Source organism: Cyanistes caeruleus, chromosome Z (genome assembly GCF_971803275.1).
Source record: "Cyanistes caeruleus chromosome Z, bCyaCae1.hap1.1, whole genome shotgun sequence".
In the NCBI taxonomy this organism is placed as follows: Eukaryota; Metazoa; Chordata; class Aves; order Passeriformes; family Paridae; genus Cyanistes; species Cyanistes caeruleus.
In genome coordinates, this window is record NC_141732.1 from 16,309,992 (window position 1) to 16,328,170 (window position 18,179).

The 18,179-nt window shown below is 39.2% G+C and overlaps 2 long non-coding RNA genes across 3 annotated transcripts; one reads left to right on the plus strand and one right to left on the minus strand.

Annotated features, from left to right (window-relative positions):
* Positions 1–3,836: 3,836 nt before the first annotated feature.
* LOC111941666 (uncharacterized) lies at positions 3,837–5,361 on the plus strand. The gene is made up of 3 exons (XR_015280491.1): positions 3,837–3,903; positions 4,371–4,479; positions 5,116–5,361. It is a non-coding gene; the product is annotated as an uncharacterized LOC111941666 (long non-coding RNA).
* Positions 5,362–6,552: 1,191 nt separating this feature from the next.
* LOC111941600 (uncharacterized) lies at positions 6,553–17,595 on the minus strand. Of its 2 annotated transcripts, none has more exons than XR_015280490.1 (4): positions 16,612–17,595; positions 11,095–11,227; positions 9,401–9,606; positions 6,553–7,774 (listed from the first exon to the last, which is right to left on the minus strand). It is a non-coding gene; the product is annotated as an uncharacterized LOC111941600 (long non-coding RNA). The 2 variants fall into 2 exon arrangements; XR_015280489.1 differs by having other exon boundaries at positions 6,553–9,165.
* Between the last annotated feature and the right edge of the window lie 584 nt (positions 17,596–18,179).

An 18,179-nucleotide genomic window follows, 5' to 3' on the forward strand; every position in this document is an offset into this window, starting at 1 on the left:
GTGGTTTCATTGTTATTAAGCTGAACAGGAGATGATCTAAAGAAAATGCAAAGGAATTGAATTTTAAATGTAATGAAATAATCCATGAATCTCAACAGAGGTTTTATACTCATCTTTCTCACCTTGTGTGTGGAGAAAATTAAAAATATATATGATACTAAGCAAGGAAATTATTTTTATTTTTTGTGAAAGTGTACAGAATAAATATGCATCTGGTGTTGCTGAAAAGTACTATAGTAATAAAATTATCAGGAATTGTGTTGCAATATATAATTCCTTACTAATGATAACAGTTTTTGAGGTCTTCATTGCACAGTTTTTTTTCATTAGATATCTCTCTAAATATACACAGAAAATATGAGAATGTTGTATGTGTTTCAGAGTGACAGTATTAATAATTTTAGATTCAATATGAAAAGGTATGAATTTATCACAGTTCTTTTTTTTCTCAAGCTCCTTTAGGAGAAGAACTATTCCATTTTAGTTAAGCCAAATTTTTAAAAATATGCTTTTTCCTAATGTTCCATTGGTCTGCATGCCAGCATGAGCTGCAATAAATAGCAATATTCTGATGTGAGGTTGTTGTAAGTCTGGCACACAGTTAATTCTGCTTTACATTATGAAATGGCGAGAAATAGAAGAAAATTACAGCTGTGAGATGCCAGATAACAGATCGAGTGTTTTATTGCACAAGATTCATGACAGAAGCTGATCTAGCATATCTTGTAAAACTTCACAGATAATAACTTTTCAGTAGACACAGAGATATTTGTCTTTACAATTTGCTCTAGTTTCTAACAGAGAGAACTGTGATGATCTTAAAGGACCCTTACAACCCAAATTATTCTGAAGCATATCCATGAAATTCTGCAGGAATACTGAATGGCATGGGAGATATGAAGACCTCTTTTTCTAGTGAGAATAATTGTTTAAACCAGTCAATTTAAACCAGTTTAAATTGCAAAGGAACTGCGTCATATGTTATTTCCCATGTAGCATATCTCCTACTGCTAGGGAAAAATAATAGATTTGTTAAAGATCTGAATGTATTCTGTCCTTCTAGTTGATGGGAGCCTGTGTCTCCCATTTCCCACAACAGTTTAATGCAATCAGGTGGAGTATGCATTTCAAAAATTTTTAAACATACATCTAAAAGATGAAATCTACCTCTCCTTTCTTGAGGATGGGACTTGTGCCTGCACTGTCCCAGTAGAGCAAAGTTATGACGTGGGAGGAGAGTGACTGGGCTTCTCCAGCCCTCCCTGAAGGGACTAAGGAAGAAATTTTGTGTTTGACATAGGAATGAGAACTGTCACTTTCGGCTGCTGATTTGGTCATGGCTTTTCTCAAGTGCTGGGCTTTCATGCCCAAGTACAAAGATTTTCAGTACTTGACACTGGCAGTGGTGAATGAGGGGATCAGCATGATTAGTATTCAAATTTAACAGGAGTCTAAATTCTGAATTCTCCTTTTGGAGGAGGAATTCCTTAATATCTCTTACTGTTTACTGTAAAAATCGTGGTTGTAGCATAGCCAGTGTCAGCTATGTGATGGCTCTTTACCCAGCTCTATGGAGCTCACTGTCCAGGTTTGGAGGCACAGAAACATCAATCCAGTCAACATATTCATCTCAAATAAATCACCACGTTGGAAAAAATATGCCTACCTGTCAGGCACTACAGGTCTTTTCCTACAACAAGTTTTGAAAGTAGTTCCTAGCTGTTTCTCTTCCTGAGATCGTCTTTTGTTATATTTTGCTGAGTGGTCAAAAAATAAAATAAAAGTGAAAAGAAACATCAGGCCCTGCACTGAAATTTGCCTTTTAAAAGGATTATTTCCTCTCTTCCTAAAGTAGCATTTGATGAGAAATAAAATGCTGGAGAATTACTTGCAAAGCCTTTTATAAACCACAGGGGAATTGATACTCAGTGATACTGAGAAGAAAGAAATCAAATTTTTTGTGCAAGTGTATCTCCAGACATAGAGATTATCTCTCTGTAGAGAAGTATGTGCAGTGAGGGTGTTTGCATCACTGCCCCACCCAACGCAAAACTTGGATGCAAAACATAAATGCTGCTTTTCTTATGATGGGCTATGGTAGCCTTCAAATGTGTCAGAAAGGATCATCATGGGAATCTCCTCTTCCTAAAATATTCAGGAACTTTCAAAGCCAAATATGTTCTTATTTTTGTTCCCCCTCCCTTTATTTTATTATTTTTTTAATGTCATTAATTTAAGGACTGAGATTACCTCTTGGCCAGGTACCAGACAGCCTGTACATTGTGTTTGTGCTTTTCAATGTTACTTTCCTAACATCACCATCCTGTGCTGCATTAGCAGTAATATTTACCATCTTTTCAGCTAGTCAGTGGCAACAGGGTTAATGAAATGACTCAGTTGTTGTTTAGCACAAATTGCAGTCATTGAGACATCAAGCTGGGAGATGATTATTCAGTGAACTTTTATTATCCAAATGTGAACAGGGTTTCAGAAAAGAAAAATGTGTAAAACATGATTTTGAATAGTGAGAATGAGATGAGAAAAGGGAGCTATTTATAATAACTCTTTTAAATGAGTCTTAGCCAGTTTTGTCTGTGTAAAAAAGGAAGAAAATGAAATTTGCTTATTCACAATTTGAGGTCCTTTTCAATCTGTTAGCACAAAGTAAATAAGGAGTCTGGGTCTGGTGTGTTTTACCTCTGTACTAGTAAACTTAGATTAATTTTGCATGGCAGAGGCAGCGAATCTATGCTGCTGTGAACCTGAAAAAACAGGTTTGTGGGAACGGCACTGGCAACACATGCTATGATAAAAGAATATTAAAATAGAATATTGAATATGAATATTAGAATTTAGAATATTGACATGTAGAAATACACATCAACAATTAAAAACTCCCTAGTCAAACCAAATCCACTTTCTTCTTCAGTAAAAATAAATACAACACAGGTGTTCAAAGGACTGTTTCCAGCTCTGAAACTGCTGGACAAATTCACTGAAATTTCAGATGTTTCACTGAACAATTACCTCAGTGTGGTGTTTTGTTACTTCAGAATTCTTTTCTGTGTTTTTCCCTAATTTTCCTGGGGTGGGGGGGGGAGGGGGGTGGAAATTTTAAAAGGAGGGGGAGGGAAGGTCATGGGGTAATAGCAAAACCAAAACAATATAAAGAGGATGGGAGAAAATACAAATTTTTGCAAATCTGTGCAAAATTTAAAACAAACATACTGGGAGAAAATATTTAATTTAACTTTTGAATTAATGAAATTAGGCAGGTTTCAGTTAAAAAAGTTACTCATTGCCACTGAATTCTGTCCATGGCAGGGGACTGGAAGTAAATAACCTGTAAGGTCTCTTAGAACACAACCTGTTCTATGATTCTGTGACTGAGGAGTGGGAAAGAAAGGGCCTGCAAAATTTTGTATGGTATGAAAATGTGCTTTTAAACATAACCTTATTTTTCCAGTTGCTACAAGTTGGCAAGGTGCAGGCTACAAGTCCCATGCAAATAGCTTCAGCTATTCATCTCCAGTGTGAACACTGAAACCTATTGGACAATGAGGGTTGCCCAAAAGAAACCGAATAAAATTATTTATGGCCTTTTTTTTAAAATATGTTTTAAAATTTGGGGGTTTTTTTTCTCCATTGATATGCTGAGGGTGGGAGCTTGATCCCATTTTGGCATAAATGGGGAGGGAGGGAGCTTTATCATTGCTTTATCATTTATCATTATCAAATTAGAGGAAGATGAGAACCATGAGTTTAGCTGAACCATCTGCAAGTGGAATGCTTCTGCACTGGGTTGTTAGGGCGAATGCACACCAGGACTGCGTGCTGCTGTGTCCCACAGAGCAGCAGGAGTTGCTAGGCTACCTCCAACACCAGGAATGCAGTAACAATAATGTACTTATATCTTTCTCAGTTTTGAAAAACAGAATAGGTTTTGACATAGAATGCAGTGAGACACTGTATAATTTCATAGTGGAGAGACCAGAGGAAAGAAGTCTTAAATCTCAGTGGCAGTGGTTTACTCCTGGTTGTGACTTAGAGAGGGCAGAGGTGGGACAGCTCACTGGGACGCCTGTGTGTGGGAGGATACTTGTGGCTTCTGCCCTCCAGAAACTTCTGTCCCAGCCCTGCACCCCAAAGCTGATGGCAGCTGCTACTCTCAGCCCCATTTGCTGGTCATTTAGAAGCTCCTGACAGCCACAGTGAAATTGGGGGGCAAATAAGCCAGCCTTTCATGAAGGAAACAAATCTGGCAGGTCTATTCAAGGCTCTCATCTTACTGGGGCTGTGTCTCAAGCTTTATTATCATCATTGTTGTTGCCATCATTTTCCTATTTGTAAAGTATTTTCACAATTTACAGATGCTATGCAAGTGGTATGATTGATGCTGCTTACATCTTTCTAAAGGATTAATAATGGATCTTCTGTGAAAGACAAGTGCGGGGGAGTGATGGAAGTGCCCTTATAAAGGTAAGCTTTCCTTGGATGCTCTCTTCAAGATAAGATAATTTCCTCAAGATTTCTTCAAGATAAGACAATTTCCTCAAGCTTATGCTCTGTGATCCTGTTGTTCTGAAGACAAAATGTGATGTCTGCACAATGAGAAGGAAGGCAGAGGTACCTGCTAGCCTTCCCCCATGAGGACAGTGAAAGGGCTGTCCATGTTACAGGCAAAATGGACCTATGGCTACACCACTGCTGAAGAAGACTGAGCATCATGGAGAGCAGAGGCTAACAGTCAGATTTGTGTATTAAGAGATGCTCTGTCCTTCCTTATCCAGTCACGTTACCCACTGCCCTATCTGCTTGTTACACCAGAGGTCCCCTTCCAAAGTAAGCAGAACAGTCCCTGGAAATGCTCCAGGCCAGGTTGGATGGGGACCTGAACAACCTGGTCTAGTTAAAGGTGCCCATAGCAGGGGAATTTGAGCTAGATGATCTTTAAGATCTCTTCCAACCCAGACCATTCTGAGATTTTGTGATTCATGTTTGACCTCCTGCAAGCTACCAATAGCTGTAAAAGCAGTGGCCAGTTAAACCTTTTCAGCATAGAAATTGACCATATCAGCCAGTAATGCATGAATAAGGGTAAACTTTGTCTTTCAGCTTCAGGTCCACAAGGAGTGAACAAATGCTGCATCTCGCCCAGACTACAGGAAGGTTTAAAATGGAGATTTACAGCTGAGACACAGGACTGAATTTACCTTGAAATTTCAAGCCTTCAGCAACTTTCTCCCTGCAAAAGTCAGCTTTGAACCTACCTAGCAACAACATGCAAGCTATGCCTGCTCAAAAATACCCCCAAATACGGCCTTTCTGGAGGAAAAAAATATAGCATTTTGATTATTGGAATGTGTCATACTCACTCAGCATGTAGAGGAGAGTCTATGTACTTGTCCCCATCCATTCTAACTTCACCAGGTGTGCAGGTAGAATTTTTTTTTTTTCATTTCAGCTGGGAAATGTTTTCATAATGCTATTCATCAATTCCTGAAGATTTGCAAGCCCTTTGCTGTAAGGATTGCACACAGTGTTCCTCATTTCAGAGGCATATGTTAGCACTGCAACTGTGCCACCATTGCTGTGTATCAGATCCTGTGAAACAGCCTTAAAAAAACCAAAGCAAAGCAAAGCAAAGCAAAGCAAAGCAAAGCAAAGCAAAGCAACCACACCACTAGAAATTGTAGGGAGAAAAATATATATAAAGATGCACAGTGCAGCTGTTCTGTGGTGAATTTATTTTTTTAAAAAGAATGGAAGATACTAAGTTACAGATGGCCCAACAGTGACTAAAAAGCAGCAATACGTGAAGGGCTCTGCTCGTGTTATGAGCAGTGAAAGCACAGATACAGTGATTTAAAATGAGAACTAATTCAGCTGCACAGATAAAACCAAACAACTAGATTCTGATTTTAACTATACCAAATGATGTTTTCCCCTTCCCATCCCTCTCCAGGAAAAAATATATGACAAAAATTAAGTACAACATAATAACTTTAAAAATAAAAATGAAGAAATAGGCTGTTCTTACATTATTTCTAGTTTTATTATTTGCAACTCTGAACTTTGGACTTCTCAGTTATTGTGAAGGCAGTTCACAAAACACAGATATATTAATTTAGTTTTTCTAAAAAGTAAATGTGAAAACTGAAAGAGCCAGTTACCCAAAAGCCCATTATTTCTGTGCCACAGGCTCTTTTCATTTCTGCTTTAAATTTTTGAAATATAATTTTCTGAGCTAGCAACCCACTCTGGAGTTCAAAAGTGGCAAATGCAGAATTACAAACCATTAACCTTTAGCTTCTGAGGTCTCCCTGCCCTACATCTGCAGCAGAAAGCCTCAGCACTTGGACATACAGAGTTTTGAAAGTACCTTGGACAAATATAATTCATGTCAGCAGAAAACAGGTAACAGCCACAAAAACTGTTTCCTGAAACCTCAACCTGGTGCCATAACTTCGAGTGCACTTGAACACAGTTGGAAGGTCATTATGCTGTACCTGTGAGGAGCACTTTCAAATGAAGAAAAACAAGGCTATAGGAAAAGTTTAAAATCTTTTATTTGACCTACAAGTATTGTGGGAAAAGATAGAGAGGAGTTTGGCTCACAGTCCTTTCCACAGTTACAATAAAAAGAAGAAATATCCCTTCTTATACAACTTTCTTCAGCCAAGTTAAAGGTGTAAATGATGACAAAATATTAAAAATTACAATTGTGTAAGTCTCCTGAGAAGTGACATTAACAAAGTTAATAAGCAGAAATACTATGTACAGTGGACAGGCTGATGCTACCTTTCCACATCCCATTTTGCTTCAAAACTATAAAACAGAACAAAATATAATCTATTCTTCATAAGGGAAAAAATAAGGAGAGTTTCTGTTAGGACAAAAAATATTTAACATTCAGGCCAGGTACTAAAGAAGTGGTCAGGGAGGAAGGAAGAATTTGTGAAGTCATGATTAAGCAATGGGACCACAGAGGCTGGAGACAATACAAGGGAGGGAGTCGGTGTGAGTGGGGACAAATGAGCTCTTATCATAATTTAGGAGACAGAGGATGGCAGGCTTCCTGAATGCCAAGGGCAGCTCAGAGAAGGATAAACGGAGACTCCAGAAATAGGATCAGTAGGAGATGGGAAGAAGAAACCCAACAGGGGTGGATGGGACAAGTGGCTGAGTTGTGGAATCTGAATTGGAGGGTCTTTGGAAATCTCCAAGTACAGCAGAGGCTGACATCAGAAAGGGCAGTAAACAAGTTGAAAGAGACAAGGGGCAGAGAGTGCCTTTCAGATGTTGCCAGTCCTTCTTGCAGGGAGTCAGTAAAACCTCAAAAATCAGAGAGACCTGGGGATGGTGATAGAGATTTTAAACATAAAGTCAGAGATGGAAATGAGCTTTAGCAGATTAGAAATATCTGAGAAGGTAAAATAGAAGGAGTGGAGGGGTCTGGCCAGAGAGAAGAAGAGGCCAGAAGGGAGAAAAGGTGATACAGCAGAGGAGGAACAATGTTAGAGGGGAAGACAACCCCCTACATACAGAAAGGAATAGGGTCAAGAATACTCAGAGCTGCAAAAATCACCTACTCATCACCACAGTAGCAGCAGTTCCTGGTATTCTTCATCACTTTGATATTCCTCAGGGCCTCATGAGGGCTTGTCTTCATAATTTTTTTCTTTCAGCTCTAATCCCTCTCATCTCAATCTACCAGTAGAACAATGACCAAGGCATGTTGGGTGCTGTCTCCTCCCAGCTGTGCAGCGGATGGCTGAAAAGGAGAAAGAGCCAAGGGAGCTCCCATGACGGCAGCAAAAGATTATTACCCATGAGGGTGTATCTCTCTAACTCTTCTGAGCAAATACCACTGCCCACTAATCTGAAATAACTGGTGTCATCACCACTGGAGGGGCAGGGACCTTGGCACCATCCTTCACGGAAGAGAGCACTCAAAGAGGAAGGAAATGGGCAACAGTGAGGGCTTGGAGGTAGGCCTGCTACAAGAGAGGGGGGTTTTAGGGAAGACTCCTGTTGAGGCTAGGCAGAGTTTCTGCTTGGGAAGGTGGGCACAGTGGGCAAACTGCAGCCCAAACTGCAGCCCTCTTCCACAGGCAGTCACAGCAGAATAAAGACAGCAGTTGAAAGGAGCCACAAATATGTGAAAAACCCTCTGTGAGTCTTGCTGGTTTTGCTCTGTTTGGATATCAGACCTGGGACAGTCTGCAGCATAACAGGACTTGAACATAATTTCCACATTTATCCTGTTGTATCAGGATGTAATAATATTGCCCATTTAGAAGATAACATGAAGTGACTTATATTTTTATAACTGCTTAATTTTTTAATGTTAGAAAGATAAAACCATAGGCATCAATATCCCTATTCTTGAGTTGGTATTACAGTAAACAGAGGAATGTGTTTGTTTTTAAATGTTATTCACTTGGAATGCTTGCTCAAATTTAACAAAGCAAACCAGAGTTGTCTTTAAACATTTAAATTGAAAATCAGCCTACTTTTACTTCAAGTACCATTTTAAATGGCACAGAAAATTTTACAGAAACTGAAGAAACGTCTACATTAACACATCTGCTATAATTCCTGGTAGCAATGATATTTCCTCAGCTCATTACGGGACTTTCCATGCTTGGTTAGGCTACACATAGGCTCTGACTTTCACAATTTCACTGCTGTGGCAAAAAAAACCAAACAAGTGTCCTGCAGCTTAGAAGTAAAGGCTTAAAATTTCTAAATTCCTTAGCAACATGTTTACTGTCCATAAATCCAAACCTGAAATGTTAATTCATGCGCAGAAGTACCTTCTCTTACATGCTGTGATGTTACTTATCTCTAGTTTGGGCAGCCTCATGGTTATCAGAAGACTCTGAGAAACTGAGTTTTAAAAACCACTGAAATCGAATTTTACTTTCTGCAGAGCAACATGGAATGTCAAGCTTGTCACACTGAGGCTTCCAGAAGATCTGCTGTGCATGTGTCATACAGAAACACTTCAGGTGCTTCAGTATTTCTGCTGGTTTATGCCATGTACCACATAGAGCATTCTGCTTCCAGGTGGGGAGAATGTATTAAGACCCCAAAGGAATGTCTTCAAAGAGACATTTTGGCCTTCAGAAACCATATGAGAATATCATTACCATGTGAAAACTGGAAGGGGAAAAGGGAAGAAGAAAGACACAAGTGAACTTGAACAGAATATAGCAAGTAAAAATCAAGAAAAAATAGACTTAGACCAGAAATGTGAAGATAATCCCAGAAATTTCACCTGGATGGATTGCTTTATAGGAATGATAGAGAAACCAAGCCAAAGCAAATACCCAGTTGACCCAATGCTAAATAGAAGCATCCACAGCACTACATCAAATGAAACATGGTTCAATACCAGGGTGATGGCCTTCCTGTAAGATGGGAATCTTGTAAAAGGTTCTGCTCTCATCCTTTCACATTTCCCTGAGAAAAAATGTGTACAGCTGAAAATGTGATAATATAGTATCTGGTATCAAATATTGCTGAATTCCAAGTGTCTTCATTCTAGCAGTGACTTCCATGTGAGACAGATGCAATGTATCTCTGAACATCATTCAACTCCTAAAAAATACATTGGGAAAGGGTACTTTGAGACATCTAATTTGTTCAGTATTTTTCTTTTTTTTGTAGAGCCAAGTTCTGATAGTTCATCTCACTTGTTAAAAAAGGCTAATGACGGCAAGTCCACAACCCAAATAGTAACTGCATTGTGTCAATACTATGTTATATATAGTTATACACTCATATTACCTCTCCTAACTCACAGGCAGGCTGTTTAAAAATAGCTATTCCTTGTGGAGATGGAATGTAGTTTCCTCCCTCTCACAGATTTATTTTTCTTTTAATTTCTACTAATTTTTCTACTAACTTTTAGAGTTTATATGTCTCTGAAGAATGTGAGGGAAAGGTCTCAGCACAAGTAGACTTCTCAAAATCACTAAATGCTAGCTCAAGCCTTGTTTCTTCCTTCCAGGGGCTCAAGACAAATTTTCAAAGATTAAGAAAATCTCAGTAAGACATGGCCCCTGGAAACCAACCCTAACTCAAATAGGTATTTTTAACAGCTTTCCTTACCCCTTTAAGGCAAAGCTGTAATCTTCTAGTCTGTAAATCATCCTATTGAGATGGCTAAGTTTTATGAAACCATGGTGGAGAAACTCTGTCATTTTGTGACTTCTGGTAGTGAGGGCACACAAGCAGGATATGTGTTGTGGAGTTTGTCTGGGTGATCCTGACAAACAGAATTATTAAAACAAGACAATTTTCAGTCCTTCCTGCATCTTTGGCATTCTGCTCAAGTATTTGAACCTTGAAATCACTAAGCATATTTGAGAATAAAGGGACTTAGAGCAGAGTCTGAGGGTTTTATGGAGCAGGGGAAGAGAAGACTGATACCACAGTTACCTTTTCTTTTTTCATTCAGAACAAAATGTCATTTCTCTTGCCACAGTTAAGGTAAAATATCACTACAACTTATCATCATCATGACTGAAAAAAATTCCTCCATGTGCTTGTAAGATAGTTTTATACTTACTACTAATGAAGAAAAAAAATCCACCTTCCAAGATGTATCAAAATAATGAATTCTCACATTTATTTTATTTTTCTTGAACACTCATTCACACAAGGTATTAAACTAATTTTGTTCCATTATTTCATCATCTGTGTCTGTAGATGAATTTGATAGTAGTAGTAAAACATTGCTTGCATTTGCCATTAAAAAAGGTTAATACAATTATTATTTAATAACAAAAATAACCTAGCATGGAAATTAATATTTTTATTGAAGAGACCATGCTGAATTATTTTTACTCTAAAAATAGAGAGATAAAAATCAACTTGACATTGTATTGGACTGCAAAATGCTTGTAAAGACTACATCAGAAACATTGAAAATACAGAAAAGTATTTGTAATATAGAGGAATTATTCTCAGGCTCTGGTGATCATTGCAAAACGTAAGTAAGGAAGTATCAAGCTGACACACGAAAAAAACAGGTGATGAAAAATAATTCAGTAATTATTGCCAGATTGGTCCTGCAACACTTACCAGACAAAAAGGGCAAAACACATCCAGCTAATTCTGTGCAAAGGGGAAAAGGCACAAGGTTTTAACCCATTCCTTCCAGCTTCTCCTTCCATCCCATCTTTCCCTTGCATGGCTCTCAGGACTTGTACACTGACTAGTAGGCAAAAAACAAGGAAAATTTCAAAGATGTTCATGGCCAGGATCATCCCTGTCCTCCCTCCACAGGGCACAGGGAACCAGGAACTTTCCTTTCCCTCTCCCCACCCCCGGGATTTTGCAGAGTGAGGGGGGTCCCAGGACGCACCCCCACCCTCCTTAAATTTCTCTCTGTCATGCAGCACCCTACAGGGTAAAATTAGGGGAGGGGTTGCTGTCTCTGTGGATGCCTTCTCCCTGTCACACTGAAGGGAATCAGCCAAGAAAACACCTTCCTTATATACTCCAACCACCCTTTTTTATTCCTTCACCCTCTCTTTTTTCTCCTTTCTCTCCCCCTTCTTTTTATTTTCTTATTTTTGCCCTTTCTTCTATTTTTTTATTTTGTTCTTTTTTTTCTATATATTTTAAATTTTTAATTTTTTAAAAGTTTTTTAATGCTGCAAAGTGAGCAATCTGCACGCTGTGGCCCCTGAATAAAAGGAATAAAAGGCCTGAAAAATTCAACAGTAATATCTATCACCCCCCAACATGGCGTGCTACTCAGTTGCATGTACTGCATATCCATACTAAAATATGTTTGAAATACTGACATGTTTTTCTTTTTTCTGTTTAGAAACCCAGGACAATTTATAGATTGCAATTATTCCAGTGTTTGCATTGTTATTATTGAATACAATAATAACCTGTTACACAATGGATGCCTTGTGAAAATGACACTTCAAAGAGAAAAATTGTGACATAAACCCTTGCATTTTTCTCTCACAACTGTGATTTATTAAATTCAATATGAAAGATGGATGTAAAAGACATTTTGCTTTTTTTTTTTTCTTTCTTTTCTTCTGTGTTTTCCCTTTAAATGATTATAAATACATAAACTGTCCTGTTCCTTTCTTTCTGAAGCCCACTTCAATAATGGCAGACTAATGTAATTAAATCATAATTTTTACATCTATTTCCAATTTTATTTCACTTTATTGTTAATTGCAACATTTTGCAGCATTTTGGAACTGATAGCTCCAAACCACTTCAGCAAAGATGCCAGGAAGATGCTTAAATATTTTAAATGCAAAATAAATACTTTTTAAAAAATATATATTGTATTAAGATAGTAAATATAGTTCCCTGTATGTTTAGATTGATAACAGAAGTACAGATATTTTTAATCAATTTCCTATTAATAAATACCACAGACCATATGATTCCAAAAGGAATTGCAAAAATTCAAATGTTGTTTTAGATAAAGCACCAATTTTATTATGATTTAGTCAAAAGTTAACAACCACTTTTTCAGAAAACTACTACTATGGTTACTGGTTAAATTAATATAGGGAGAGTGGATGTGCACCTTTTTTCCTTTTTTTTTTACTAGCAAGAGATACATTTGCAAAATGACACATACATCTGGCTTATTATAACCCAAATAAAATATAAAATAAATAAATAAAATAAAATAATATTAAATAAAATAATTCAATTTTATGGAAGCTTCAATTTTTAATTCAAACCAACCTGAATCTAAATCAATACATTTCTGTGCAGGGATTTTTCAGCTGTTGGTTTACTCTTGTGCTTCAATCATTGAGAGCACCTGGGGCTTTCCAAACAGCACTTTTCTGCTGTGTTTGTCATGACAGATACAATGAGCTTGCCTGGGAAAAACCCTGGGCTTTTTGCAGGTACAGGAACTCCTTTCCACGAAGAGGAGAGAGTTCATGAAGAGCTGCCTGGCAGAGCACCAGAAGCTGCGTGAGCTAATAGAAGCTGTGCTGGCATTGCCAGGCCATGGAGACTTTTTTATTTTGGTAAAAGTGCAGCTTGGGGAAGTTCAAGGGAAAGGTCTGTCCTGTCAGAACTGCCTGCTCCTGGCAATGGCTTGATTCTGTCAGGGCATACCTGGCCACCAGAGCTGAGCACATTAATACTTTTCATTATTTTGCAATTTTTTCTTGAGAATGAAAGCTTCATTTTCTCAATTGGGCAATCAAGGGCTGTGTGAGATATGTCCTTTGTGGGTGTTAGCAGACTGCACTAGAAACTTTTCCTTCCTTTAGCCAGAGCAACAAGTGTTAAAAAAAAACCCAGTTGGCAGCAGTTCTCTGCATTCAGAGGGAAGAGGAGGGTGGTACATGGGAAGAGAGTGCACTACATCAAGAGGTAAATTTTCTGTTTCTCTTTGTTTTATCCACAACCCTACAAATAAATACATAGGAAGAGATCAATGTTCAAGAGCAGGTGTAATTAAGAAGCTATAACCAGCAGAAAAGTGACCTGCTGTACAACCCAAAGATGCTAGCAACCACAGCAAAGGGAAGTACAAGGTTCGGAGGAAGCATTCCTGGAGCAGGCAGAGGTACCCCAAATGGTAATGATGCTGCTAAATTCTCAGAAAGAAGAGTATGATGGAAAGTTAAAGCTATGAAAGGGTGAGGAATACCCCTAGTGATGTGGAGTGATTTGTCAACCTAAAGGAGACAAACAGTAGAAAACACTTTGACAAGAAAGAAAAAGTGATGGAAGAAGGTCCCTTTGAATTTGAAAGAAGATTCCTTGAGATTGTAATTTGTATAACCTGTAAAATCATGTTGGAAGCTCCAAAGTGGCCCTAAAGAAGATTAATTACTCTGACTTGTTGGAATAAGCTCTAAGAGCAGAACAGGATTTTACATGGATGCATCTGCCCATATCCTCAGCAGAGAGAGAGAGAGAGCACAAATCTGAGGGAAAAAATACCTGCAGCTCGTCTCATACTGTTGCATTTTCTCTGCCACTAATTCCAGTACAGACCATTTTTGTCCTTGATGCCATAGCACAACAATTCTCACCTGTCCTGGCATCACTTCCTCCTTCCCTCTTGTTACAGCATTTTGTACTTCCATGGCGGGAATGCAAATTCCCAATGCTATGGGGACAGCCAGAGCACAATGAACTCTTGTTGCCTTCCAGCTGCCAAATCACTCACCCCTTCAGGTAGGGGTCTGAGTGGGGCTCTTAGCAGGCCTTCCTCACCACCCAGCTGCAATGCCTCAAACCTCTTGGAATTTGCAACTTCATGACTAGAGTTTCTTAAATAATATATGTGTGTGTGTGTGTGTGTGTAAAACTGTGCATAATTGTGTTTGACTTACTGCCACTTTTTAACACTCCTCTTAGTTAGTCCTAAAACATCAGATGTATCCATGGCAACAATTAAAAACCAGTCTGACAGGCCTTAACAACAGTATTTCAAAATTGTAGCTATACAGGATATGCCATATCTGTGTTAATTCACAAATGTGTCCTTAATATAAGTGTTCTAAATAGGAAAGTCTAAAGATGTGTTATTAAGGATAGACCTGAGTGAATACTAACACAAATTTTATGTGAATACTGTTAACACTTCTTTTTCTTTTTCTCTTGTGTGAATGTTCCCACCAACTCTGAATGAAGTGAATTATTGTCACTTGCTTCCAGGAAACCAACCCTTGAGAAGACAAATACACATCGCCAAACAGGCAAACATGAGGTTAGGAAGGTAGGGCCAGATAACCCCACCAGTGATCCTTTGCAGGATCACCTTACTGTGATTCTGTTTATGATCTCGGGTTTATACACTTTCAGAAGACAAAATACAATTTGAAGCACAGTTGAGAAGATGCTGGATTTCAGAAGTTAAAAGCAACCCATGGAAAAAAAAAAGGCACAGATCATTCCAAATGTGTAATGCTGAAAAAAAGAAATCAAGTTTTTGCAATAAGCTTTGTGTGAATTTATTAGGAAATTTTACTTTATTGTATGTAACATAGACTAGAAAATGCACTACTGATAGGATTTGTGAATGCTAGTTATTTCAAGGCAGAAAGTTTATATTATAAATCCACAACTTTAAGTCATTCCTGCCTGAGTAAGATGGACAACTGAAAATGCTTAGCTAATGGAATTATTCTCATGTTGCTTTTCAAATTGAGATGAAAAATTGAGGGAAAGCCATGATTTGCATTCAAAATATTCAACCACTGCATGCTGAGACAGTTTCTCTACAATTCCTAAGATGAATAGGATTTGATGAATTGAATAGGGAAGTAATTTAATGTCTGGGATAGTTAGTAAGAAAGTGACAACTTAGGGGGTTTTTGTTTAGGTTCTTTTTTCTTCTCTTTTCTCTTTTCCTTTTTTTTTCCCTTTCTTTTTTCTTTTCTTCTTTCCTAACTTTAAAGAAAGAAATTCTTTTTTTGAACTCGTTTTTTGCAAACTGCTTTGTCTTCAGATATGTGATGGTGAAATGCACCCTCTTTTTCCAATGCAAGGGAGGGATGCCCCTGTCATGCGAGTACTGCCACCACCAGGGTTGGGGTTATGGTGGCAGAGCTGCACTGATCCCTTCCCCCTCTGCCTGGCCAGGCTGAGGCTGCCTGTGTTATGCTGCTGCTCACCAGAAATATTTATATTAAGCTGAGGGAGACTTACAGCAACAGCACCAGTATGCAGATGGGGAAAAAAGACAGGAAAATTTACAAGACCGTTTATAAGTTGTTCATACAACCTTGCTAAGAGCCCTACAAAACTCACTACAACCCTGCTGGAGTCACTAACAAACCGAAATGCTTTACAAAACTTGAAGCTCTTCAGTAATTCTGAATTGCTCTGAAACACTTGTGTTCCACTCATGCTCCATAAGGTCTCTTTTAACCACTTCAGATTTATAAAGGGAATACTGTCAATGTTATGGTAATTCAACTCTTTCAGTTGCAGGTGTGAAATGAAATGGTACTGTATTTTTCTCTTATAATTTTTGCTATCTGCCAGGTAAAAAAGTGGATTATAAAATGAAAGAAAAAAAATTACTTTTCTGGATTAAAAAAAAAAAATAAAAAGTTATCTTATGCAACTTTGCCTAAGCTATCATGAAGCTATCATTTTTCTTCAGTTAATATCCACTTCATGAGGAAAAAAACCCCAAACCATGAAGGGGTTGGACAATCTTCAGAGATTTGCCTTTAACATTGAAAGCATATTGTACTGGGAACTGAAAATATATTAGCTAATGCATGGAGCTTACCACTTTTTTTGTATTACTCACACCACACAGCAGAGAGCAGCACTGAATTGTCTAAATCAGACATTCTTAACAAGGAAGTTGTGCAAATAAGGGTTATCTCATTTTAGCAACTAAAACAAAAGAATATTGGTATGTGGGAGGAAAAAATTCAGATTAACTCAAAAGGACAGGAAAATGTATTCAACTTTAATTAAGAAATCAATTACAAAAACATCCAAAACTGCCATTTAAATAAGAATGGGAATGGGATAATTCAACTTCTGCTTTGTTAAAAAAAAAATCAAAATAAAAAAAAAAATTACAGAGTTCAGCAGAGTTCTTAATTTAATTCAAAAATATCTTACTTCCTTGATGAGACTGGTCCTTTGGATTTTGATTTTAATACAGCATCACTTCCTCTCATGCTGTCCATTGATGAAGTATAAACTTATCTTCCCAAGAAAATGCATTTCTGCTCACACTGTTATTGCAAAAATCCTTCTTTCTCAGCCCCAAGAAGAGGCTTGAAGAGAGACATCTGCTGAAGCTGATTATCATGCAGTGGCACAGTATGATGTACGAGCAATCCCACGTTCAAAAGATGTGAAAAAACAGAGAAAGCTGCAAGGGAGAAAAATGAATACATTGACAGAACTGAATGCAAAAACTTTTTTCTTGTCCCCCCCTCCCCTGCCTTTTTTTTTTTCCTAGTCTTTCCTGCCTCCCCTCCCCTGGCCAACTAAATTAATCACAAAAACTAGGCAAGCACAAATGACCAAGGTGAGTCAGCTGCAAACTAAATGGGTAAAACAGCAACAAGTGAGGTAGCTGTGAGGGCATATGCCCCAGAGCTCAAATTGCCAGGGAACAGCTTTACGCTGCTCTAATAAATTTTTAAATGTGCTTATTCTTGGTTTTTACAAGAGAGTTTAAAATCACATATATCACACTAATTTCTGAAATATATTTTGAATCAAACGTCATAATAAAGCAGTCGCTAAACTGCAAAAAAACTGCAAATTAAGTTCTGGTCTTTTGCAAATCAATTGAAATCCAGTTTGATTCAGCCAGGACTAAGAGAGCATCGGTCTTGGTTTGAAAGACAGGTGTCTGCCAGTGAAGGCAGGATCCTCCCTTGGAATGGACAATGTAACCCCCTGGCTCAGAATGACTATAAATTTGAAATGAGGGGTTTTCAGGCAGGGACATGAGAACAGCACTATCATTTCTTTGCAGGTGTGCACAGGCAGGCAAACACAAGAGCGGCTCTGCAGGGCCCAGGCCCAGAGCCAGGCCCCAGAGGCCCTGCCCGGCCGCCCGCGCGCTCCCCTCGCTGCACTTCCGGGCACGGCCGCCAGGGGGCGCTGCTGCTCCCGGCGGGCAGCGCGGCTGCGGGGATTCCGCCGCGCCGGCAGGGGGCGCTGTGCCGCGGGCAGGGGGAGCACGCGGTGATGGCGGCTCGGCCTCGCCGGGAAGGGCTGGCAGAGAGGCTTTGCTGCACGAACCCTGGGGCAGCCGGGCCCGCTGCCCGGCAGGACTCTCGGGAGCGCCGAGCTGGAAGGGCACGAACGAGCAGAAACCGCAGGGCGGTGGATGAGATGCGTGCAAGGCTGTGCAGCTGTAGCGGGAAGCAGCGGAGGCTCGGCTGGCAGGGCTGCGGGTGCAGCGGGCAAAGGCTCGCAGCAGCACCGGGGAAGTGGTGGGGGCAGAGCAGCAGCAATCCAGCTGCCAGCAGGGCAGGGAAACACAAGGCTGGGATCCCGGGGCTGTCCCCTGAGGCACCTGAGCAGATGGTGAAAAGTCCCTCTTTTAGTGAGGAAGGTGTTAATAAGGGCCCAGTTCAGTGGCTGCTTTCACAAGCAGACGCTCAAGCACAGCAGAAGCTGCAGGACCGGGCTGGGCTCCTGCCGCAGCGAATTCCCCAGGCAGCAGC